Raw genomic sequence first — 26994 nt, forward strand, 5'->3', positions numbered from 1 at the left:
AACTACATTACCTTAAAAAACTATGTAACAAGTACGAAAAGCACTATATTTAAAAATATAGAGCACAAAGTACAATCCCGTAAAGTGCTAATTGTATTCCCTTAAAACGCTATGTACCGTATACAAAAAGAACTGTAATTAGAACTCTAGAGTATAAAGTATAATCTCATAAAGTGTTATATAATAAAAAGGAAAAAACAGTGAAGAAACAAAACCGCTAACTATATTACTTTAAACCACTATGTAAGATATACGAAATACAATGTAAGTAGAACTCTCGAGCACAAAGTATAATATCTTAATGTGCTATATAATAAAAAAAAAATGTAGTCAAGAAACAAAACAGTAATTTTAATCCCTTAAAACACAATGTAACATATATGAAAAGCACTATAATTAGAACTGTACAACACAAAGTATAATCTCATAAAGTGGTATGTAAAAAAAAAAACCAGTAAAGAAATAAAAGTGCTAACTATATTACCTTAAAACACTATGTAACTAGTACGAAAAGCAATATAATTTGAATTATAGAGCACAATGTATAATCCTATAAAGTGCTATATAATAAAAAGAAAAGGTAGTCAAGAAACAAAAGCACTAATTGTATTCCCTTAAAGCACAATGTAATAACATATACAAAAAGCACTGTAATTAGAACTCTAGAGCATAAAGTATAATCTCATAATTTTTTTTACAATAAAAAGGAAAAAAAGTGAAGAAACAAAAGCGCTAACTATATTACTTTAAAGGACTATGTAACATATACGAAAAGCACTGTAATTAGAACTCTATTGCACAAAGTATAATCTCATAATGTGATATATTATTAAAAAGAAAAACATAGATGAAACAAAAGCGCTAACTATATTTCATTAAAGCACTATAAAAAAATACGAAAAGCACTTTAATTAGAACAATAGAGCACAAAGTATAATATTTTGAAGTGCTATATAATAAAAAGTAAAAGGCAATCATGAAATAAAAGTGCTAACTATATTCCCTTAAAGCACAGTATAACATATACGAAAAAGCGCTGTAATTAGAAATATAGAGCACAAACTATAATCTCATAAAGTGGTATATAATAGAAAGAAAATGCAGTCAAGAAAGAAAAGCACTAAATGTATTCCCGTAAAACACTATGTAACATATACGAAAAAAACTGTAATTAGAACTCTAGAGCACAAAGTATAATCTAATAAAGTGATATATAATAAAGAAAAGGTAGTCAAGAAACAAAAGCACTAATTGTAATCCCTTAACACACTATGTAACATACATGAAATGCATTGTAATTAAAACTCTACAGTACAAAGTATAATCTTATAAAATGTTATATAGAGAAAAGGAAAAACAGTGATGAAATAAAAGCGCTAAGAATAACCTTAAAAGATTATATGTAGTAAGTATGAAAAACACTATAATTAGAACTATAGAGCAAAAAGTATAATCCCATAAAGTGCTATATAATAAAAACAAAAGGTAGTAAAGAAACAAAAGCACTAACTGTATTCTCTTAAAGCACTAGGTAACATATACAAAAAGCACTGTAATTAGGACTCTAGAGCACAAGGTATAATCTCATAAAGTGTTATATATAATAAAAAGGAAAAACAGTGTAGAAACAAAAGCACTAACTATAATACTTTAAAGCACTATGTAACATATACGTAAAGTAGTGTAATGAGAACTCTAGAGCACAAAGTATAATCTCATAAAATGATATATTATAAAAAGGAAAAACAGTAAAGAAACAAAAGCGCTAACTATTTTACTTTAAACCACTACGTGACATATACAAAAAGCACCGTAATAAAAACTCTATAGCACAAAGTATAATCTCATAAAGTGATACATAGTACAGACGAAAAACAGGGGAAAAACAAAAACGCAAACTATATTCCATTAAAGCACTATATAATAAATACGAAAAACACTGTAATTAGAACTATAAAGCACAAAGTATAATCTTTTGAAGTGCTACATAATAAAAAGAAAAGCCAATCAAGAAACAAAAGCACTAATTGTATTCCCTTAAAGCAGTATGTTATATATACGAAAAGTACTGTAATTAGAACTCTAGATCATGAACTATAATCTTTTGAAGTGCTATACAATAAAAAGTAAAAGGCAGTCAAGAAATAAAAGTGCTAACTATATTCCCTTAAAGGACAATATAAAATATACGAAAAGCACTGTAATTAGAACTCTAGCGCGCAAGTTATAATCTCATAAAGTTTTATATAATAAAAAGGAAAAACAATGAAGAAACAAAAGCGCTAACTGTATTCCGTTAAAGCACTATGTAAACATATACGAAAAAACACTGTAATTAGAACTTTAGAGCACAAAGTATAATCTAATAAAGTGTTATATAATAAAAAGAAAAAACAATGAAGAAACAAAAGCACTAACTATATTACTGTAAAGCACTATGTAACATAGACGTAAAGTATTGTAATTAGAACTCTTGAGCATTAAGTATAATCTCCTAAAAATAATAAAGCACAAGTTAAAGGTTCCATATGCAATGCCTTCCTAGTGTCACGGACCGCCTGGTTGTTCCTCGAACACCTTCCGTGCGGCCTAGCAACTTCCCGACACTTAGAGGTTGCTAGTACAGCCTTTCTTCGGACACTTCTAAGAACACTCAAGAACACGATCAAGAACACTCGATAATCGTAGAGAGAGGAAGTAGTAAGGGAAAGTAGATGTTATTGCTCTCAACTTGATGATTTACAAATGAGTATAATCACCTATTTATACAAGTCCATATCTCCCAACTACCATCTACCAACCCCCACCTACCCTCTTCCACCAACCTTCTACCAACCCCCACCTACCATCTTCCACCAACCCCCACCAACCATCTTCTACCAACCCTCTACCAACCCCCAACTACTACATACAAGTTCTAGTTTTATTTACAAGGTTTCGGACTAGCCTCCAGGTTTTGGCTCTTTCGCTCGGTCATCTTCGGTCACGGACTCGGGTCGTGACATTCTCCCCCACTTGATGAAGGCATTGTCCTCAATGCCTCGTACTCACGTACCAAGTCTTCGAATTGCCAAAGTTTCTCCGTCGGTTCCCAACTCGTCTCCACCTCGGGCAAGCCTCGCCATCTCACTAGGTACTCCGTCGAAGGTGGGCGGTTCTTGTGGCGAACTAGTCGATCCGCCAATATCTCCTCGGCTACTTTGTCATACGCCGTCCGCATCCCGGGTGGTGCTCTTTTTGATATATTCCGACTCAGGTCTTGATTATCCATGTGGTAAGGCTTGAGAATGCTAACATGGAATACCGGGTGAAGTTGGGACAAGCCCTCGGGTAGCTCCACCTTGTACGCCACTTCGCCGACTTTCTTCACGATCGGGAACGGGCCTTCGTATCGCCTCATCAACCCTTTGTGCACGCCTCGTATACGCCCATGTTGGTAAAGTTTTACCAACACTAAGTCTCCCTCTTTGAATTCTCGGAATATCCGCTTCCGGTCCGCCCACTTTTTCATCCGTCTCTGGGACTTTTCCAAGTATAGCCTCGCTGCTTCCGCCCGATCTTGCCAACCCCTGGCAAAGTGGAACGCCGGCGGACTCGGTCCTTTATATGTCCCCATCAAATCTTTCGGAGTTGTTGGTTGGAAACCGAGTACAATCTCGAACGGGCTCTTTCCAGTACTCTCATTTTTCTGCAAATTAAAACAAAATTGTGCCACATCGAGTAATTTAGCCCAATCAAGTTGGTTTACCGTCACATAATGTCGTAAGTACACCTCTAAAACTTGATTGACTCGCTCTGTTTGGCCGTCTGTTTGTGGGTGCATGGTCGTGGACATTTTCAATTCCGACCCCAACAGACGGAACAACTCCGTCCAAAATCGCCCAGTAAATCTCGAGTCCCGATCGCTTACAATGCTCGTTGGTAACCCCCAATATTTAACGACGTGCTCCATAAAGAGTTTTGCTGTCGCCTCCGCTGTACACTCCTTCGGTGCCGGGATGAACTCGGCATATTTCGAGAGACGATCAACCACTACGAAAATGCTCGTGCATCCATTGGACTTTGGCAAGCCGATGATGTAGTCCATGGACACACTCTCCCACATTCGTCCCGGAATTGGTAAGGGTTGAAGCAACCCCGCCGGTGGACGATTTTCGACTTTGTCTTGTTGGCACACAAGACATGTTCGGACGTACTCTTCTACATTTCCCTTCATTCCGGGCCAATAGTACCGCTCCCGTAGCAAGGCCAAGGTTCGTTGTATGCCCGGATGTCCCGCATACTTGGTGTCATGACACTCTCGTAGAATGTCACGCCTTAAGCTCTCTGTATCTGGTACATACATCCGGTACCCCTTTGTCACGACTAACCCGTCCTCCAATGAATATTTTGTCGTCTTCCCCTCCTCAACCAACTCGAATACGGCATGTGCAAATTCGTCATGCACGAGTCCTTCGCGTATCCGATCCACAATGTCACCTTCCACCGAGTGTATGGCTGCCACCTTCCGACTCAACGCGTCTGCCACCACGTTAGTCTTCCCGGGTCGGTACTCGATCTCAAATTTGAACTCTGCAAGGAAATCGAGCCACCTTGCTTGTTTGCCCGTTAGTTTCTTTTGAGATTGGAAGTAGCTTACCGCCCGATTGTCCGTCACAATCAAAAAGGGAACACCCGCCTTGAGATAGTGTTCCCAAACTCGTAAGCAATGCACGATCGCGAGCATCTCTTTCTCATGCGTTGGCCATCGCCTTTCCACGTCTGACAATTTGTGGCTTTCATATGCCACCGGGTGTCCTCCTTGCATTAACACCCCTCCCACGGCAAGGTCCGAGGCATCTGTCATTACCTCGAATGGTTTGGTAAAGTCCGGGAGTGCAAGCACCGGCTCTCTCGTCATTGCCTCCTTTAATGAGTCAAATGCCATTTGACATTCTAGCGTCCATTCCCACTTTTGCTCCTTCCGCAACATATTTGTCAAGGGCACCGCTATCCCCGAATAGCCCTTCACAAATCGCCTATAATAATTTGTTAATCCGAGGAAAGATCGTACCTCCGTAGGTGACTTGGGTGCTTTCCACTCAACGACTGCCTTGATCTTTCCCGGCTCCATCCGAATCCTCCCATTTCCCACGATGTGCCCCAAGAATCCGACCTCGTTCATCCCAAATTCGCATTTATCCCTCCGAACATAAAGTTGATTCTTCCGTAAGGCTTGGAACACGCTCCGCAAATGTTTGACATGATCCGTCATATCTCGACTATAAACAACGATGTCGTCCAAGTACACCACCACAAAGTCATCTAGGAAGTCTCGTAGTACTTCTTGCATCAACGTACAAAATGTTGCCGGGGCATTCGTTAGTCCAAAAGGCATTACTTTAAACTCGTATGATCCGTACCTTGTCGTGATCGCTGTCTTTGACTCGTCGCCTTCCCGAATACGGACTTGATAATAACCCTTTCGAAGGTCAATTTTTGATAGCACCTTGGCCGGTTGCAACCGATCGAACAAGTCGGCAACGAGTGGCACCGGGTACTTGTTTTTCACCGTTAATTTGTTCAACGCCCGGTAATCATTGCACATACGAAGACTCCCATCTTTCTTCCGTTGGAAGAGTACTGGCGCACCGAAGGGGCTTTTCGACGGGACTATGAACCTCGCTTCCAATAGTTCTCCCAATTGTTTCCTCAATTCCGTCAATTCGTCGGGTGACATTCTATATGGTGGTCGGGAAACTGGTTTTGCATCTTCTACCAAGTCGATGGCATGGTCGACCGCCCTTCGCGGAGGTAATCCCTTCGGTAACTCTTCCGGCATTGTATCCTCAAATTCCTTAAGGACACCCTCCAACTCCTTAGGGGGAATCATGGTCTCCTTAACCTCGTCACCCGGGAGGTCCTCATCACTAAGGATAGCCGCAAACGTCGGATCTCCTTTCCTTAATCCCCTTTCGAGTTGTTTTGGCGTCAACTCCTTCTCTCGGAACACCGTTATATCACATGGCACACTTCCCTCCATGATGGTGTATTTGTCCTCGTGCGGTATCATTGCTAACTTGGTTTGCTTAATGAACCTCATGCCAAAGAACACACAATAGTCATCAATAGGCGCTACATTAAAATTAACCATACCTTCCCAATCCCCAACTCGGATTGGTACATTCTTTGCCACCCCCGTTAAAGGAGTCCATGCGCTATTCACTCCCTTGAATCGACCCTCCGATGACACCCATTGCAAACCCAGCTCATGAGCTATTTCTTTGCTCATGTAATTCGCATCCGCCCCTGGGTCGAGTAGACACAAGTACGAGCGTCCATTGATCTCGACATTCACGTACATCCGCCCTCGATGCTTTTCGCCATCACCTTCCGCTTTCATGCATGCCACCCGTTCGTCCGTTGGGTTAGTGTCCTCGGTCACCGCGGCAACACTCGATCGGTTCGGACAATTTCTCACAAAATGTTCTTTTGAATGACAAACATAACACCCTTCGTACCTTGGTCCTGGCTTAGAAAAATCCCTCATCGTAGTCTTAGATGCATAGCGTTCGCCTCCGGGTCGGGGTGGTCGTGGGGCAAATCTTGGCGCATCTCCCCCACTTTTGTCCGAGGTCATCCTCCTCCCATCGTCCCTCTTGTACGGTTCTCTCCGTTGGAACTCAATCATTCGTGAAGCATACTTCATTGCCTCATTCACAGTTTCCGGGCACTTATCCACAACCCGCTCTTTTGCCCACGGCTTTAATCCTTCGGTAAACCCAAATAATGCTTCTTCCCGCGTCATCGATGGAATTTCAAGTAGCAAGTTGGCATACTCGTCAATGTATTCCTTCAAATGCCCCTCTCGATGTACCAACCATCGTATCTTGGCCCTCGCCTCCGTCTCGGCCCTTATTGGTTCGAACTCCGCCTTGAGTTCAGACTTAAACATTGCCCATGTTGTGATGGCCTCGCCATCTTGAGCAAGTTCACTTCTACGCCTCCACCATATGAGTGCCGAGTCCTTCAAGAAACACGACCCTGTGTGTACCTTGGCCGCATCTCCCACGACCCCTACGGCATTAAAGTAACGCTCCACATCGAAAATAAATGTATCAATTACCCGACCTCTCCGAACTCCCGAGTAGTACTCCGGGCGTGGCACCTCCACTCTAGGTGCTACCGCTACTCCTCCGGTCGGACCACGAGCTTGCAATTCCGCAATTGCCGCTCTAAGTGTTGCAAGCTCCTCTTGCATCACGGACGGCTCCACCATAGCCGCCTTCTCTCGCCGGGCCAACTCGAGGCGACACGCTGCCACCTCCTCCTTAAGCTTGGCCACCTCGGTATCAAGTGACCTCGTCACTTCTTTCGCGCCATCGCGACATTGTTTTAGTCCCTCCTCGAGAGACTTCATCAAATCTTCACGCATCTCCTTCTCGACCTCGTCGAGACGTTGATCGACCTCGTCGATCGTTTCAGAATTCCCTCCAAGGAATTCTTCCATACGCTCCATCTTCGCCTCAAAAGCACTTATGGTATCCACAGAAGGGCAACGTTTGCACTTTCGATGGTGCTTCCCTTCATTGACACCCTCGTTGTTACCCTCGTTCAGATTCGTCAAGTTGGACCCGTCACTCGCCATCCCTCACTGACTTCGGTTCGAACGAAGCTCTGATACCACTTGTCACGGACCGCCTGGTTGTTCCTCGAACACCTTCCGTGCGGCCTAGCAACTTCCCGACACTTAGAGGTTGCTAGTACAGCCTTTCTTCGGACACTTCTAAGAACACTCAAGAACACGATCAAGAACACTCGATAATCGTAGAGAGAGGAAGTAGTAAGGGAAAGTAGATGTTATTGCTCTCAACTTGATGATTTACAAATGAGTATAATCACCTATTTATACAAGTCCATATCTCCCAACTACCATCTACCAACCCCCACCTACCCTCTTCCACCAACCTTCTACCAACCCCCACCTACCATCTTCCACCAACCCCCACCAACCATCTTCTACCAACCCTCTACCAACCCCCAACTACTACATACAAGTTCTAGTTTTATTTACAAGGTTTCGGACTAGCCTCCGGGTTTTGGCTCTTTCGCTCGGTCATCTTCGGTCACGGACTCGGGTCGTGACACTAGCACGTGAGGCATATTTTTTCTGCTCACATTACTTTGAGCAACATGTACTTACACGGACTACGAATATGCCGAGTTAAGATGATGGAGGTGCAACATTGAATCAATCTACCAAAATTGTTGCTTTTGACCATCCCGTTTGTTTACAAGGAAAAGAAAATAGGCGATTCCTAACTATGGTGGAGAGAAAAGTGATTCATAAATATTCTGCTGTTTAACATTCTTGAAGTTGAACCTTTTATTGGGTAAGTCAAATTTATAAGTAATTTTTAAATTATTTGAAGATATTAATGACATTAGTTTTGGCAGAAAATTTGAAAAGATTCTAAGGGCAGAAAATCCACAAATTACGAATACACAATTAGGTGTTGAGCTTCAAGTTAACTTTGTCTCATGGTTTGTTAGATATGTAAGTGTAATCTCATAATATTTTAGGTTATGTATAATTTAAATAACTCTTGTTTAACTATGTCACTTTGAAAATACCTATTGATGTAGGCATCATAAAATGAAGAGCTTGATTGTATATTTAGAGACATTGCACATGGTCCATTGATTGAAGTTGACGCTTACACTATCTGCTTCATAAATGGATATCGTTTTCATACTAAGAATTATGGTTCCACAAAAAATCATACAACAATGGGGTATCCATAGACAGTGGTGGACTCGAATATTATTGAAAGATTGAAGAGAATTTGGAAATAGAGTTCCCAAAACTCCCAATAAGATGATGTGTTCTTTTTAAATGTGATTGGTATGATCCTAAGATAGGTGTGGGTACAAAAAACATGATAGATATAAAATAGTAGAGATCAACAAAAGGAAGCACCTCTGAACATATGAACCATTTATTTTGGCAATGCAAGCATCGCAAGTATCTTACATCTGGTTTCCAAGTACAAAAAAAGACAAAGATGATTGGCTTGCAGTTTGCAAGGTTAAGCCACGCGGTTGGATTGAAATAAAAGAGGGAGATAAAAAGATGATGATTGAACATGAAACTTATCAAGACCCCACAGTACAGACAGAGGGGATTGAAATGGTTAGTAATGCGGAGGATTTCAATCTAGCGGTTGTTGGTGGTGACAGTAGCATCCCATTGGTTGAGTCTGATTAGTTGGATGATAAAGAGGTGTATATAGAAACGGATGAGGATGAAACATTATTATTTAAGTCAAAAACTTATGAAACATTATTAATATTTGGATGATATGTAGTGCAAAATGATATGTTTTAAATAATTGGTATACATACTACGTTATATATAGATATATTTTGGTAATACTATTTAGACTTATTCAATTGTGTATTAACAATATAGATGTCTCAAGGTCAAGCTTCAGATCAGATACAAAGGGATATTGTTGAGGCCCTTCGACTAGTTAGAGCCTGAGAGGATCAGGGTGAACACCGTGATGACGCACCAGCTTATCCAGATTATGCCTCAGGTATTTATGAAGAAATTTAGATATGATCATTTTCATTTATTTTTCCATTAAGGTTATAAGTGTGTGCTATATTGTAGGCTCATATGCTTTTATTTAACTTTTTCCACCAAAATCCTAACTGTGTGTTATATATATTGTAGGCTCCTATGCTTTTATTAAATTTTTTCCACCAAAATCGTAAATGTGTGTTACATACATTGTAGGCTCACCATCACGGGTACCTAATTAAGTTTCTATGGATGCAGAAGCTTCTAGTAAGTATTGAATGTCATAAATATAATTTAGTAATGCATATTGATATTAATTATTTATATCTTTATTGTAGGTTCCACTCTGCCTCCAACTTCATCCACTACTGCAGCACGGTTTTGATCATTGTTCGGGATGATGGCAGGTTTGAAATTATTCGAATTGAATTAATCTTTTTCTTTTTTAAAACATTAATTCTTATAATTTTAATATCATTAATGTTTCAGCCTATTTTGGCCACGTAGTGTTATTAGTAAATTTCATAAAGTGTTTCGATCTAACGTGAATAAGGACAGAATCACGTGAAGGAAAGTTTCATCAATCACAAAAAAATTGTATTGGAAAGAATTTAAGGTATGTAGGTATAATTTTTAAATATAATGTGATTTTAGTTTATTACACAGGGATATTAAAGTATTTGTGTTTAACATCAAATATCGAAATATGTTGTTTGGGACTCTTCAGTGAAGGGTCAAGTCAAGAAGGAGTTCAATTCCAAGGCTGTCAATGTATATGGTCAGTGGATACATGATATTAGATCTAAATGGGGGAGAAAGCCGGAGGAGCAAATTGATGTGATAATATTGGCCGAGTGGCGGAGAATTTGGTCATTTGATGTTGCAAAACAAAAATCTGATACAACAAAAAAGAATAGGCGTCATGGGAATATGACTAGCCGTGCTGAGTCGATGTACACTGATGGCTCGCGATCTTTTACGGAGTCAGCACGGAAGCTGGTATTTCTTTGTTTAGTTATTAACATTGATTAATGTTTTTTAGATTTAATTATTAATTTTTTTTATCATTTGCAAATATTCAGGAGATGAATAAGGTTGGAACGTATAAGTGGGCCCATTTTAAATAACACAATTGCGTCACTTTCATTAATGCGAAAGCCAACAATTACCTGTGAGTTGATTTCCATTATTGTTTTCATAATTCATTCTAAATAAAAATATTTTATTGTTTAATATTTGTTGGAGAATAGATTAATTATATTGTTAGACAATCTCATTTTGTATTTTTTGTTGTCATGCATTTTTTATTATTAGGTTGCAGATGAATTTTAGTAAGATTCTTATCATAACTTAAATTTTTATTTGGTGTTATTATTGTGTTGGTTGGCATAGCTAGGTTTATTATTCATCTTTAGGTTGGTTCGTGGGTTAAATTGGTGTTATTATTATGTTTATAGTTTTGGTATTGAATGTGTTATTTTTTTAATTAAATTGGACATGTACTTTACCTTAAATTTTCTTTGATGTTGTAAATTAAGTTGCACCAAAAGTAACCGTTTATTGATCTTAATATACGTCAAGAGCAAAATTTTTTTTTTTTTTTTTGTATTGATTGATTGAGCTCATGATCTAAGGATTAACAAAAGGCACTAAAACTTATAGATCTATTGAAATATTGACTTTAATTGGATTTGGTTGCCTCCTTCCGGGCATTTATTGGGGCGTGTAAATTTTAGTGTTGCAGCATATGCATTGCCACCATATTTTTGTTGTTGTTGTTGTTTTTGTTGGTTGTTGTTGTTATTATTATTCATTTGTATAAAGTATTTTTATGATTTTGTATGGAAAACTAACATGGTATTCATCTAAATTATTTTCAAGATGAGGTGGATGTGTTGAAGCACACCTGACTCAACAAGGAAATACGTTATGATCCGGATAATGTATTCCTCACCGTAGTACCCCGTGACAAGAAAAATCTCATTTATGGGTTGGGGTCATTAGGTGCGACTGTTCCTCCTCGACCATCATCCTTCTACAGCGATGGTCGTACTCCGGGCACATTTATTCTTGAGGAACGATTGAAAAAGATGGAGTGTGAGTTGGGTGAGTTGAGGACAGATTTTACTGAGGGGCGTAGTCAATGGGAAGTGATGCAACAACGTGTTACAAATATGGAGAACCAACAACGAGCCATATACGATTTGAACTTGACTATTATGGAGCAATTACAACGTATGGGAGCACCATCCATTCATAGGTCCGAACCCGATTCAGATAGTGGTAGTTCTCCGATATCATGATATTTTATTATTACATGTTTTTTAGTTACAACCTTAGTTTTTTTGTATGATATTATGGGAACTTGAATTAGATTTATACATTTTCCGATATGTGGTGCTTGCGGTCTAATACTAAATACATTATGTTTTTGGTCTATTGACCCTTTTTGAAAATTTTATATGATTTCAGTTAGTTATTGTATCTTTGACAAGATATATTAATTGAATCATTAAATTTTATTGATTATGGAGGATTGAATTAATATTTTTTAGATATATATTGAAAAAAATGACAGAAAATGTGCAAAACAAATTGAATAGGCAATCTACTACAAAAATTGCGACGGAATTAGCAATAGTTATATTCTCTCGCAATTTCCTATTCTATTTGCAACGGATCTTGCAACATATATATTCTTTTTTAAAATGTGTTGCAAAAGCTTGCAACATAATTAACAATCGATCTTTTCCATTACATTGCACTATGACAACAATATATTTCTGTATTAAAATTTCATAACAAAAAATTGCGACAAAAATGACGGTCACTAATTCTATTGCAATTCTCTGCAACGGAAAATTTTAATTGTCACATTGGATTACTAAAATAATAGTTACTAAAACTTCCACTTGGTCACAAATTCTGTTGTAATTTGAAGTTATGACAAAAAAATTTTCAGTTGTGACGGAATTTTCCATAGTAATTTGAAAATTTTCTTGTAGTGAACTGAATCAAAGGCATGCACGATGGGTATCTTCTATTGAGTCATTTCCATACACCATTAAGTAGAAAAAGGGTAAGGATAATATTGTCGAGGATGCATTCTCACGCAGGTATGGTTTAGTTTCATATGCGTCCACGCATTTATTAGAATTTGAGCATGTTAAGGAATTATACCATACCGATGAGGATTTCAAAGAGGTGTATGCTTTATGTGAATTACATGGGCATGATAAGTATTGCAGACATGGGGGATTTTTGTATTACGATAGTCGACTTTGTATCCCAAGATGCTCCATTCGGGAGTTACTAACACAAGGAGTTTACAGTGGAGACATGATGGGCCACTTTGGGAAAAATGCTACAATGGAAGCTCTTGGAGAGAAATTTAATTGGGCTGGAATGTGCAAGCAAGTTGCAGATTATATTTCGCGATGCGTGACGTGCCTCAAGGCCAAGTCAACACTTAAGCCACATGGACTCTACATGCCTATTCCACCCCCTGAAGGACCTTGGATTGATATTAGTATGGATTTTGTATTAGGTTTACCTAGAAATGCACATGCTAAAGATTCTATTTTCATTGTGGTTGACAGGTTTTCCAAGATGCCGCATTGCATTCCTTGTGCAAAGAAAAATGATGCCCATCACATCGCCAAACTGTTTTTCAAGGACATAGTACGCCTTCATAGAGTGCCAAGGTCTATTGTCTCAGATCATGATATAAAGGTTTGTGAGTTACTTTTGGAAATCATTGTAGCATGAACTTGGTACTATTCTCCACATCCTATCACCCCCAAACTGACAGACAAACGGAGGCGTTAAACCGGGTGTTGGGTAATCTCCTTAGAGTTATTTGAATTCACATAGGGTGTGTTTGTTTGGGAGTTTGGATTTTGAATTAGGATTTGAATAGTAAAAATTTTGAATTGTAATAGTTGTATGATGTGATATAAATAGATGTATTGATGTGATGTTTTGAATGTAAAATTAATTATTAGATAATACAAAAAATGAAAAATAGGTGTTTGATTTGATGTTTTTGGAGGGAAAAATTTTGATGAATAGTAAGATTTTGGCAAAATCTTACAAACGATCACACCCATAGTAAAAGTTGGGATGAATGTCTTCCTTACATTAAATTTGCATACAATAGACATATCCACACAACCACACACATGCCACCATTTGAAGTAGTTTATGGAATAAACCCACTAACGCCTACTGATCTTTTACCATTGCCTAGCAATGAGTTCTTAATTGTTAATGGTAGGGAACGAGCAAGACGTATAAAGGAACTTCATAAGGATGCCAAAGAAAGTCTAGAAAAATCTGAGGAGGTATATGCTAAGTATACTAACCGCGGGAGTAAAGATGTAATATTGCATCCCGGAGATTGGGTTTGGGTTCACATGAGGAAGGAACGGTTTCCCGCAAGGTGACGTATTAAGCTATCACTTCAAGGAGATGGGCCATTTCGAGTGCTTGAAATGATTAATGATAATGCATACCATTTGGAACTTCCGGATAAATATGGTATTAATCCTACTTTTAATATTGCAGATTTATCACTCTATGATCGAGCGGATGAGGAAGCACAACAGTTGATGGCTCAACCTTCTGAAGGGGGAGAGGATGACATGGATACAAAAAGATCGAGACTTGTAATTTTACATATTCCAATCAGACCAGTCTCGAGAGCTCGAGCGAAAGCGTGGATTGAAAAATTGCAAGGCTTGATAAAGAAATTAGAGAATTGGAGCCCAACCGACGGACTATGTTACAACATCCGAGGACTTGATGGAAGGCCTAGGGCGAGTGCCATTGTTGTAAAGGTTCGTTGGAGCTTGCAACGCCTCAATCGGACAAGTAATGGAAAATTTGTGCAAACCTAGAAGTTCACTAAAATAGAGGGTTTAATATGTAATTATACAAACCTAGGTTTGCAGATACTCAAGTGGGGGGGGGACCATCCATTGGGACAACTTATATTAGAGATATATATGATAAGCTCTCACATGCCTCTCACATGCATGGGGGGACCATTAGCTAGGTGTCACTCATTGGGTGATTTCTTATACAAAACCTATCCCACATTGGAATATCACTCCACTTGCCCCTTCCCCCACTCCTATAAATAGGACCTTAAGGTGCATTGTAAAACACACCAACCAAATATATTATTATGAATATTTGATCATTTATGATCATTTTCTTTTATGGAAAGTTATGCTTGATAGCAATACTCTCTCTTTTTTTCTAATATTTCATGAAATGCAATTCCATTGCATGCTCCATGGGGTTTCGTTTCAAAGTTCGGGTTTGAGTATAAAACCTCAAGCTCGTTGCATTTGGGGAAGGTGAAAGAGCTCTCCAAAGTGTCGACCAAGGTGGTGCCTTCGTGGAGGATGGTTTGATGCTAGAAGGGTATCGGGTCATGCTTATGTTAGTACTTACTTAGGTTTGCTTCTCTTTCGATTATCCTTTTTCTCTCACTTTATTCATTCCGTTTAGTTAATTTGTTCTTTTCTTGCTTAATTCGTTCCGTTTGTTGTTTGTTCTTTCTCGTTGTTTATTAGTTAGCTCTGTTTAGTTAGTTTATTTTGTGTCTTGTGTAGTTGATCAATTTGGTCCATGGCAGAAAGAAAAGAATAAGACCTAGATTTTGGTGTGCTAAGGATTATTTAGTTACCTTTAGATTGAAGAACATACCTTAGAACATAAACCATTTTATAAGGGAAGTGGCTAACATATTATAAGTGTTGTCCAGTGTGATCGCAAATGTATCACAGAATGATAGTTGTCCAAAAATTAAGCCTTTGCAAGTGCACATTCACGTGTATGTTGAAGCACTTACAGATGAATGATTTCAGCTTTGTTTTCAGTGAAATGTTGAATATACAAACACGACAATGTAGACTACACAAACATGATAAGAAATGGCTAATTGTCTACAAATTCTGACACAATATCAACAAACTAAGTTCGCCTAAGAAGCTATAACTTTAGTTGAAACAATAAAGATGTTTGGATAAGTAGGTATACCTAACGATAATGGAAACCAAAAGAAATCATGAGACATTTTCATTTATGATGTAGGAAGAAAGACAGACATACACCATAAATGCATATGTTGCATTGAATGACAAGAGAATCCATTTGCAACTCTAAGTTTCCTACTCAACACAACAATGTCGGCTACGAATTTGCAATATTTGTCAAAAGGAAATTCATCTTCAACAAAAGATCGAAAAGTAGCTTGACTTTCCTATGAAATGAAACAAGCCTCTCCGATTGAAAAGCTTAATAAAAAATAACCGAATTTAAGTTTTGTAAATACGATAGAGCACACTTTTTCTTTACATATCACTTTTCTAGATAAAACTATACATCATTCTCAAACAAGACAATAACCATATGATACATAGAGTGCAAATTAATTAATCGATTATCGAAATCTTAACTATGGTTAAATCAATAATGATAATCACTACGGTTCAAATAAAACTATAATTCAAACCGTTATACCAAACACATAAATAAGATAATCAGATAAATAAAGAATAAATAAATTTGACCGATGCCAATCAATTTTTGGTACAATTTTCTTATTTTGAAGAGGAAAGAAAAGAATAAGAACTAAATTTTGGTGTGCTTAGGAATATTTAGTTACCTTTAGATTGAAGAACATACCTTAGAACATAAACTATTTTATAAGGAAAATGACTAACATTTTGTAAGTGTTGTCCAATGTGATCCCAGAAGTATCTTAGAATGATAGTTGTTCAAAAATTAAGCCTTTGCAACTGCACATTCACATCTTTGTTGAAGCACTAAAAGATGAATCATTTCATTTTTGTTCTTAGTGAAATTCCGAATCTACAAACACAACAATATGTACTACAGAATCAACATATGAAATGGCTAATTGTCTACAAATTATGACACAATATCAACAAACTAAGTGATGTGACCATCATGAGAGCTAACGATCCATCTATTTTTCTAGCCGAACCGATTGTCCAGAGCCAAGCCCAAAAGATTCAAATGGCTATGCTTTTCTTGGACAATCATGTTATGGACTCCATTATCGAGAAACTTTCCTAAGATAGACCAACTATAGACTATTATAAGTTTGATTCTCTGATCACTTAATCATCCCAAGATCATCATTCGAAGATCCGAGACTGCCTACCAAGACAACTAACAAAGAATATCAATAATATGGAAGGAGTCCAAAGTTTCCATATTACCTATTTACTTATACTATAAGTTTACTTTTATTATATTTCCCAATAGGCCATTTCCTTATTTTATGTTACTATTTTATATGCTGCCTTTTCAATTATTTCCTTATTCTAATATTTTCGTTATTCTACCATCAAGGACCATTATATAAAGGCCTTGTTTATCATTGTAAAAACACACCATGATGATATTTCTTATCAAATTTATTTTCTTTCAAGAGTGATTCTTGCTTGCTTGATTATTCGAGATTGTGCAATGCAATCCTTGGTAGACTTTCAAAATTAGGTTGTTTTCGAGTGATTTGAGACAGTTCGTCGCCTCTCAATCGGTGCTGGACCGCTTGTTGCGTCAACTTCATTCCTTGATTGGTTTAGAGATCCTGTCTTGCATGTTGCCTACTTCTCACATGGTGCTTATCCGACCAACCATGTGGATCGAGAATCCAGATTATCCTTATTTATTCCTTGTTTGGATTAGAGATTTTGTGTTACGTGTTGCTTAGTTCTCATGTGGTGCCTATCCGATCAACCTTGTGAATCAAGAAACCAAAGTATCCTTCTATCGATATCATTTTCATCCATATCCTTCCACCAAATCCACATCTTTCTTTTTCTTTATTCTTGGTGGTTTGTGAGTTTCAGAATCCTTCGGTTGTGTTTGCATCATCTGGTATTAGAGCTAATTGATACAATCTCTTTATTGATATCATGGTTTATATTTGAAAAAAGAAAAAAACGGCATAAAAAAATCTGAAAAATAAAAAAAATTATATCAGAAAAAAAGAAAAACAAAACAGAGAAGAAAAAAAGAGTTGATAAAAAAACATTGAAAAAAAATGGCTTGATCATTAGACACAAGTTTCCCTATGGTTTACGAGTTTCCGAATCCTTTGGTTGTGTTCGCATCACTAAGTTCGCCTAAGAAGCTATTACTTTAGTTGAAACAATAAAGACGTTTGGATAAGTAGGTATACCTAACGATAATGGAAACCAAAAGAAATCATTAGACACACTTATTAATGACATAGGAAGAAAGACATTTATACACTATAAATGCATATGTTGCACTGCATGACAAGAGAATTTGCTTGCAACTCTAAGAGACATCCACTCATTCGAGCCCAACAGGTTTGGCAACGCTACTTACATGCCAAGGAAATTTTTATATACATTGATCACGACTCCCTTCAGCACCTCAAGAGTCAATCTAAATTGTGCAAGAGGCATGCTCGTTGGATTGCATTCATTAGAATATTTTCTTATATCGTGAAGTTTAAGAAAGGGATGGAAAGCGTGGTTGGTGATGTTTTGTCTAACCCTACATATCCACATGCTATCTTGATATCACGATTGATAGGTTCAATAGCTATGAAAAACTTACATGAGCATGATTTAGACTTTGTTGAATCTTTTCCAAGATGTCAAGAATCTGTATTTAATGAGAAATTCTCTGTTGATGGATATTTGTGTAAGTCTAACATAATGGGGATCATTATTAAAGGATTTTTTAGACTTGTGGTTAATAATAAAGCCCATGAAGGACTTACGGGATATTTCGGTGTCACTAAAACTTAGAAGTTGTTGCAAGAAAACTTCTATTGGCCCGCAATACACGCTGATGTTGTTAATCATATTTTTGGATGTATGGTGAGGCGAGCCAAACCCACGGTGAAGATGCGTGATTTTGTCGAGGATGTTCCTTACATGCCTTGGGTTGATGTTAGCATAGACTTTGTCCTGGGATTGCCCCAAACAAATAAAGGTAAGGATTTTCTAGTGGTAGTAGTAGATTGATTTTCAAAGATGGCTCACTTTGTTATTTGTTGCAAAATTATTGTTGGCATGCATATTGCTAGCTTATTTTTCAAAAAAAATTGTGAGTTTGCATGGACTATCCGTCACTATGGTTTCTAGTAAGGTCGTAAAGTTTTTGAGTTTGTTTTGGAAAATTGTTTTTGGAGAGTTGGATATAGAGTTGCGATTTTCAATATCATATCACCCACAAACTACAAGACGGATTTACATGGTTACAAATGATACAGTTATGCATTTTGCTATTATTATGCCTTACTTTGAAGTTGTTTATGGATTTTACCCACTTACCCTACTTGATTTGATGCAATTCCCTAGCAATAAGCAACTTAATATAGATTTTAGGGAACGAGCATATAAGATCCAACAAGTCCACAAAGATGGGCAAAAGGAATTGGAGCAGCGCAACTCACGAACTGGCAATAAAGCTGACCGCCATCGCAAGAGAGTGATTTTTCAACCTGGAGATTGCGTATGGTTGCACCTTCACAAGGAGTGATTTCTGGAAAAGAGAAATTCGATGTTGTTCCCACTAGGAGATGGTCCATTTCAAGTCATTGAGCACATAGACGACAATGCTCACAAGTTGGATTTTCCAGGTGAGTATGGGGTACATACAACTTTCAATGTTTCTAACTTAACTTCTTTCGATGTATGAAATGAATGGTTGATGGAACAACCTTTTCAAGAGGGAGGAGATGATGTGACTATCATGAGAACTACCAATCCATCAATTTTTCTAGCCAAACCGATTGTCCGGAGCCAAACAAAAAGATTCAAATAGCTATGCTTTTCTTGGACAATCGTGCTACGGAATCCATTATCGAGGAAATTGCTGAAAATAAATTAACTACGGACTATTATAAGTTTGATTCTCCGATCACTTAATCATCCCAAGATCTTCATTAGAAGATCTGAGACTGCCTACCAAGACAAATGACAATGAATATCAACAATATGGAAGTAGTCCAAAGTTTCCATATTACCTATTTCCTAATATTATAAGTTTCCTTTTATTATATTTCCTAATAGGTCATTTCCTTATTTTATGTTCCTATTTTATATGTTGCCTTTTAAATTATTTCCTTATTCTAATGTTTTCGTTATTTTACCATCAAGGACCTCTATATAAAGGCCTTGCTTATCATTGTTAAAACACACCATGATGATATTTCTTATCAAATTTCATTGCTTTCAAGAGTTATTCTTGCTTGCTTGACTATTCGAGGTTGTGCGATGCAATCCTCTGTAGTTTTTCAAAATCGGATTGTTTTTATTGATTCGAGACAGTTCGATGCCACTCAATCGATGTTGGACCGCTTGTTGCGTCAACTCCATTCCTTGATTCATATAGAGATCTTGTGTTGCATGTTGCCTAGTTCTCATGTGGTGCTTATCCGACCAACCATGTGGATCGAGCATCCAGATTATCCTTCTTTATTCCATGTTCAGTTTAGAGATTTTGTGTTACTATTGCTTAGTTCTCACGTGGTGCCTATCCGACCAACCTTGTGAATCAAGAAACCAAAGTATCCTTTTATCCACATCCTTTTCATCCCTATCCTTCCACCAAATGCCGCATCTTTCTTTTACCTTATTCCCTGTGGTTTGCGAGTTTCCGAATCCTTCAATTGTGTTCGTATCACTAAGTTCACCTCAGAAGCTACTACTTTAGTTGAAACAATAAAGACGTTTGGATAAGTAGGTATAACTAACGATAATGGAAACCAAAAGAAATCATTATACACTTTCACTAATGATTTGGAAGAAAGACAAACATACACTATAAATGCATATGTTGTATTGCATGACAAGAGAATCCGCATGCAACTCTAAGTTTCCTCCCCAACACAGCAATGTTGTCAATGGATTTGCAGTATTTGTCAAAAGAAAATTCATCTTCAACAAACGATTGAAGTATAGCTTGACTTTACTATGAAAAGAAAAATGCCTCTCCAATTGAAAAGATCAATCCAAAAAAATACAATTTAAGTTTTGTAAATACGATAGATCACGCTTTTCATTCCATATTACTTCTCTAGAAGAAACTATACATTATTCTCAAACAAGACAATAACTATATGCTACGTAGAGTGCAAATTTATTAATCGATTATCGCAATCTTATCTATTCTCAAAATTGATGGCCGAACTCTTATCAATCATGATAATCACTATGGCTCAAATAAAACAACACTTCAAACTGTTTTATGAAACGCAACAATAAAATAATTAGATAGATCAAGAATAAATAAATATGACAGAAGCCAATAAGTTCTCGGTACAATTTTCTTATTTTGAAGAGGAAAGAAAAAAATAAGACCAATGGTCCTTAGGATTATTTAGTTACCTTTAGATTGAAGAACATACCTTAGAACATAAACCATTTTATTAGGAAAGTGGCTAAACATATTGTAAGTGTTGTCCAATGTGATCCCAGATGCATCTTAGAATGATATTTTTGCAAAAATTAAGCCTTTGCAAGTGCACATTCATGTGTATGTTGAAGCACTTACAAATGAATCATTTTAGCTTCGTTCTTAGTGAAATTCCGAATGTACCAAAACGACAATGTAGACTACACAAACAAGATAAGAAATGGCTAATTGTCTACAAATTCTGACACAATATCAACAAACTAAGTTCATGTAAGAAGCTATAACTTTAGTTGAAACAATAAAGACGTCTGGACAAGTAGGTATAACTAACGATAATGGAAACAAAAAGAAATCATGACACACTTTCATTAATGATGTAGAAATAAAGACATACATACACCATAAATGCATATGTTGCATTGCATGACAAGAGAATCCACTTACAACTCTAAATTTCCTCCCCAACACAACAATGTTGGTCATTGATTTGCAATATTTGTCAAAAGGAAATTCATCTTCAACAAATGATTGAAACATAACTTTACTTTCCTATGAACTGAAACAAGCCTCTCCGATTGAAAAGCTTAACCCAAAATAACTGAATTTAAGTTTTGTAAATACAATAGAGCACACTTTTCTTTCTATATCCCTTTTCTAGATAAAACTATACATCATTCTCAAACAAAACAATAACCATATGCTACATAGAGTGCAAATTCATTAATCGATTATCGCTATCTTAACTATTCTCAATATTGATGGCCGGACTCTTATTAATCATGATAATCACTATGGTTCAAATAAAACTATAACTCAAACCATTTTACCAAACACAAAAATAAGATAATCTAATAGATCAAGAATAAATAAATTTGACCGATGCCAATCAATTTTCGGTACAATTTTCTTATTTTGAAGAGGAAAGAAAAGAATAAGAACTAGATTATCACGTGGTGCTTATTCGGCCAACCATATGGATCGAGAATCCAGATTATCCTTATTTATTGCTTGTTTGGTTTAGAAATTTTGTGTTGCGTGTTGCTTAGTTCTCACGTGGTGCCTATCCGATCAACCTTACGAATCAAGAACCCAAAGTATCATTCTATCCATATCCTTTTCATCCTTATCCTTCCACCAAATTCTGCATCTTTCTTTTTCTTTATTTCTTGTGTTTTGCTAGTTTCCAAATCCTTCGGTTGCGTTTGCATCATCTGGCATCAGAGCTAGTTCATACAATCTCTTAATTGATATCACGATTCATATTTGAAAAATAAAAAAGGCAAAAAAAATCCTAAAACTAAAATAAAAAATTAGATCAGAAAAAAGAAAAAAAAAAGCAGAGAAGAAAAAAAAATGTTGATACAAAAAAAAGTTGAAAAAAAAATTGCTTGAGAATATTTTGTTTCTTTTTCTATGTAATATTAATATATTTCCGTATATTCTTATCATTTTTCATTTTTTTATACTTTTTTTTCTTAATTTTCCTTGTTTAATTATTCCATTTTCATTTTTATCTTTTTTTTTTTTACTTCTTTCCATATTTTTCTTCTAATTTCCTTTTCTAAGATCTCCATATTTATTCTTTCCATATATGTGTTTGGATTAATGCACATGTTTGGTATGTATTGATTATTGGCATCGGATAGGGAATCTTCTCTAAAACTTTCCGAAATTGAGAGCATGCAAAAAAATTGGTGAGAACACCTGTGTTGAGTGATACTTGAGTTGAGAGAAAAAAAAGAGTGATTTTTGTTGAGAGTGCATTACATCCCGGAGAGATTATTATCTGAGAGGAGAAACTTAAGTGAGGCTGTCCTTATTTTTTTCTAACATGCTATATATATATATATGTTTATGTATAATCATGTCAGGAGGCAAAATAAGACAACAAATTCTCATGGAATCAAAACTCATCTATGAGGTCGTCGATGCAGTGCTAGCACAAAAGATCAATGAAAGTTTTTCTGGAGTACACCAAAAGTTGGATCAACTAACTACACATCTCTCTATTGCCGCACAATCTAGGTCTACGGTTGGCCCATAAGAAGTTCGTAGTCCTCAACGTCACACCCTAGAATAAAAAACGCAAATATCTCATGAAAGATGTCTACTCAAATTTGATGACAAGTGGAGACCAACCAAACGTGGACCTCAACCGCATGAGTCATTACAATGCATCCTTAGTTTCAATGATTGTTTTGACCCCAACACATTCGTTGATTGGGAACAAAAGATAGAGCTTGTATTCGATTGTTATGGATACAATGACGAACAAAAGGTACGAGTTGTTGTACATGAATTTACGGATTATACTTTGAGTTTGTGGGACCCGATCCGTCGCAAGAGAAGTGATGAAGGAAAAGCACCCATAACTACTTGGTGTTGCATGTTGCTAGTTCTCACGTGGTGCTTATCCGACCAACCATATGGATCGAGAATCCAGATTATCCTTATTTATTCCTTGTTTGCTTTAGAAATTTTGTGTTGCGTGTTGCTTAGTTCTCACGTGGTGCCTATCCGATCAACCTTGTGAATCAAGAAACCAAAGTATCCTTCTATCCATATCATTTTCAACCTTCCACCAAATTTTGCATCTTTCTTTTTCTTTATTCCTTGTGGTTTGCGAGTTTCCAAATCCTTCGGTTGCGTTTGCATCATCAAGTATCAGAGCTAGTTGATACAATCTCTTTATATATATATCACGGTTCATATCTGAAAAAAGAAAAAAAGGCAAAAAAAATAATAAAAGTAAAAAAAACTAGATCAGAAAAAAAAGAAAAAAAAGAGAAGAAAAAAAAAGTAGAAAAAAAATGGCTTGATCATTAGAAGTTTCCTTGTGGTTTGCGACTTTCCGAATTCTTCGGTTGCGTTTGCATCACTATGTTCGCCTAAGAAGCTATTACTTTAGTTGAAATAATAAAGATGTTTGGATAAATTGGTATAACTAACGATAATGAAAACCATAATAAATCATTAGACACACTCATTAATCATGAAACAAGCCTCTTAGATTGAAAAACTTAACCCAAAAAAACCGAATTTAAGTTTTATAAATACGATAGAGCACACTTTTCTTTCCGTATTACTTTCTAGGTAAAACTATACATCATTCTCAAACAACACAATTACTATATGCCACAGAGAGTGTAAAATTTATTAATCGATTATCGCAATCTTAACTATTCTCAAATTTGAGGACTCTTATCAATCATGATAATAATTATGGTTCAAATAAAACTGCAATGCAAACTATTCTACCAAACAAAAAAAATAAGATAATCAGATAGATCAAGAATAAATAAATTTGACCAATGCAAGTAAGTTCTCGGTACAATTTTCTTATTTTGAAGAGGAATGAAAAGAATAAGACCAAGATTTTGGTGTGCTTAGGATTATTTAGTTACCTTTAGATTGACGAACATACGTTAGAACATAAACCATTTTATAAGGAAAGTGGCTATCATATTATAAGTATTGTCTAGTGTGATTCCAGATGTATCGTAGAATGATAGTTGTGGAAAACTTAAGCCATTTCAAGGGCATATTCACGTGTATGTTGAAGCACTTACAGATGAAGAACTTTTGCTTTGTTTTCAGTGAATTTCTGAATGTACAAACACGGCAATATAGACTGCACAAAAAAGATAAGAAATGGCTAATTGTCTACAAATTCTAACACGATATCAACAAACTTACTTCGCCTAAGAAGCTATTACTTGAGTTGAAAAAATAAAGATGTTTGGATAAGTTGGTATAACTAAAGGTAATGGAAACCAAAAGAAATCATGAGACACTTTCATTATTTATGTTGGAAGAAAGTCAGACATAAACTATAAATGCGTATGTTGCATTGCATGACAAGAGAATCCGCTTGCAACTCTAAGTTCCCTCCGGAACATAGCAATGTTGGCCATGGATTTGCTATATTTTTCAAAAGCAAATTCATCTGCAACAAACAATTGAAGCATAACTTGACTTTCTTATGAAATAAAACAAGCCTCTTCAATTAAATAGTTTAAACCAAAAAAATAGAATTTAAGTTATGTAAATACAATAGAGCAAACTTTTCTTTCCACATTACTTTGTAGGTAAAACTGTACATCATTCTCAAACAACACAATTACTATATGCCATAGAGAGTGCAAAATTTATTAATCGATTGTCGCAATCTTAACAATTTTCAAATTTGATTGCCGGACTCTTATCAATCAGGATAATCACTTTGGTTCAAATAAAACTGTAATTCAAAATATTCTACCAAACACAGAAATAAGATAATCAGATAGATCAAGAATAAATAAATTTGACCGATGCCAATAAATTTTCGGTATAATTTTCTTATTTTGAAGAGGAAAGAAAATAATAAGACCTAGATTTTGGTGTGCTTAGGATTATTTAGTTACCTCTAGATTGACGAACATACCTTAGAACATAAACCATTTTATAGGGGAAGTGGCTAAGACATTATAAGTGTTGTCCAGTGTGATTCCAAATGTATCTTAGAATAACAGTTGTGCAAAACATAAGCCATAAGGGCATATTCACGTGTATGTTGAAGCACTTACAGATGAAGAATTTTTTCTTTGTTTTAAGTGAATTTCAGAATGTACAAACACGGCAATATAGATTACACATAAAAGATAAGAAATGGCTAATTGTCTACAAATTCTGACACAATATCAACAAACTTACTTCGCCTAAGAAGCTATTACTTTAGTTGAAACAATAAAGTCATTTAGATAAGTTGGTATAACTAACGATAACGGAAACCAAAAGAAATCATGAGGCACTTTCATTAATGATGTTAGAAGAAAGACAGACATACAATATAAATGCATATGTTGCATGGCATGACAAAAGAATCCGCATACAACTGTAAGATTCCTTCGCAACACAACAATGTTGGCCATGCATTTGCAATATTTTTCAAAAGAAAATTCATATGCAACAAACGATTGAAGCATAGCTTGACTTTCTTATGAAATAAAACAAGCCTCTCCAGTTGAATAGTTTAAACCAAAACAACCGAATTTAAGTTTTGTAAATACGATAGAGCAAACTTTTCTTTCCACATTACTTTCTAGGTAAAAATATACATCATTCTTAAACAACATAAATACTATATGCCACATAGAGTGCAAAATTTATTAATCGATTAACGCAATCTTAACTATTCTCAAATATGATGTCCGGACTCTTATCAATCATGATAATAACTTTGGTTCAAATAAAATTGTAATTCAAAATATTCTACCAAACACAAAAATAAGATAATAAAAAAGATCAAGAATAAATAAATTTGACCGATGCCAATAAGTTTTCGGTATAATTTTCTAATTTTAAAGAGGAAAGAAACAAATAATAACTAGATTTTGGTGTGCTTAGGATTATTTTGTTATCTTTAGATGGAAGAACATACGTTAGAACATAAACAATTTTATAAGGAAAGTGGCTAACATGTTAGAAGTGTTGTCCAGTGTGATCCCAAATATATCTTAGAAAGATAGTTGGGCAAAAATTAAGCCATTGCAAGTGCACATTCACGTGTATGTTGAAGCACTTAAAGAAGTATAATTTCAGCTCTATTTTCAGTGAAATTCCAAATGTACAAACACGGCAATGTTGACTAAAAAAAAAGATAAGAAATGGCTAATTGTCTACAAATTCTGACACAATATCAACAAACTTAGTTCTCCAAAGAAGCTATTACTTTAGTTGAAACAATAAAGTCGTTTGGATAAGTTGGTAACAATAATGGAAACCAAAAGAAATCACGAGGCACTTTCATTAATGATGTTGGAAGAAAGACAAACATACACTATAAATGCATATGTCGCATGGCATGACAAGAGAATCCGCATAAAACTCTAAGTTTCCTCCGCAACACAGCAATGTTGGCCATGGATTTGCAATAGTTTTCAAAAGAAAATTCATATTCAACAACGATTGAAGCATAGCTTTACTTTCTTATGAAATAAAACAAGCCTCTC

This window comes from Andrographis paniculata, unplaced genomic scaffold, assembly GCF_009805555.1.
Source record: "Andrographis paniculata isolate CXL003 unplaced genomic scaffold, ASM980555v1 Contig12END, whole genome shotgun sequence".
Taxonomy (NCBI): domain Eukaryota; kingdom Viridiplantae; phylum Streptophyta; class Magnoliopsida; order Lamiales; family Acanthaceae; genus Andrographis; species Andrographis paniculata.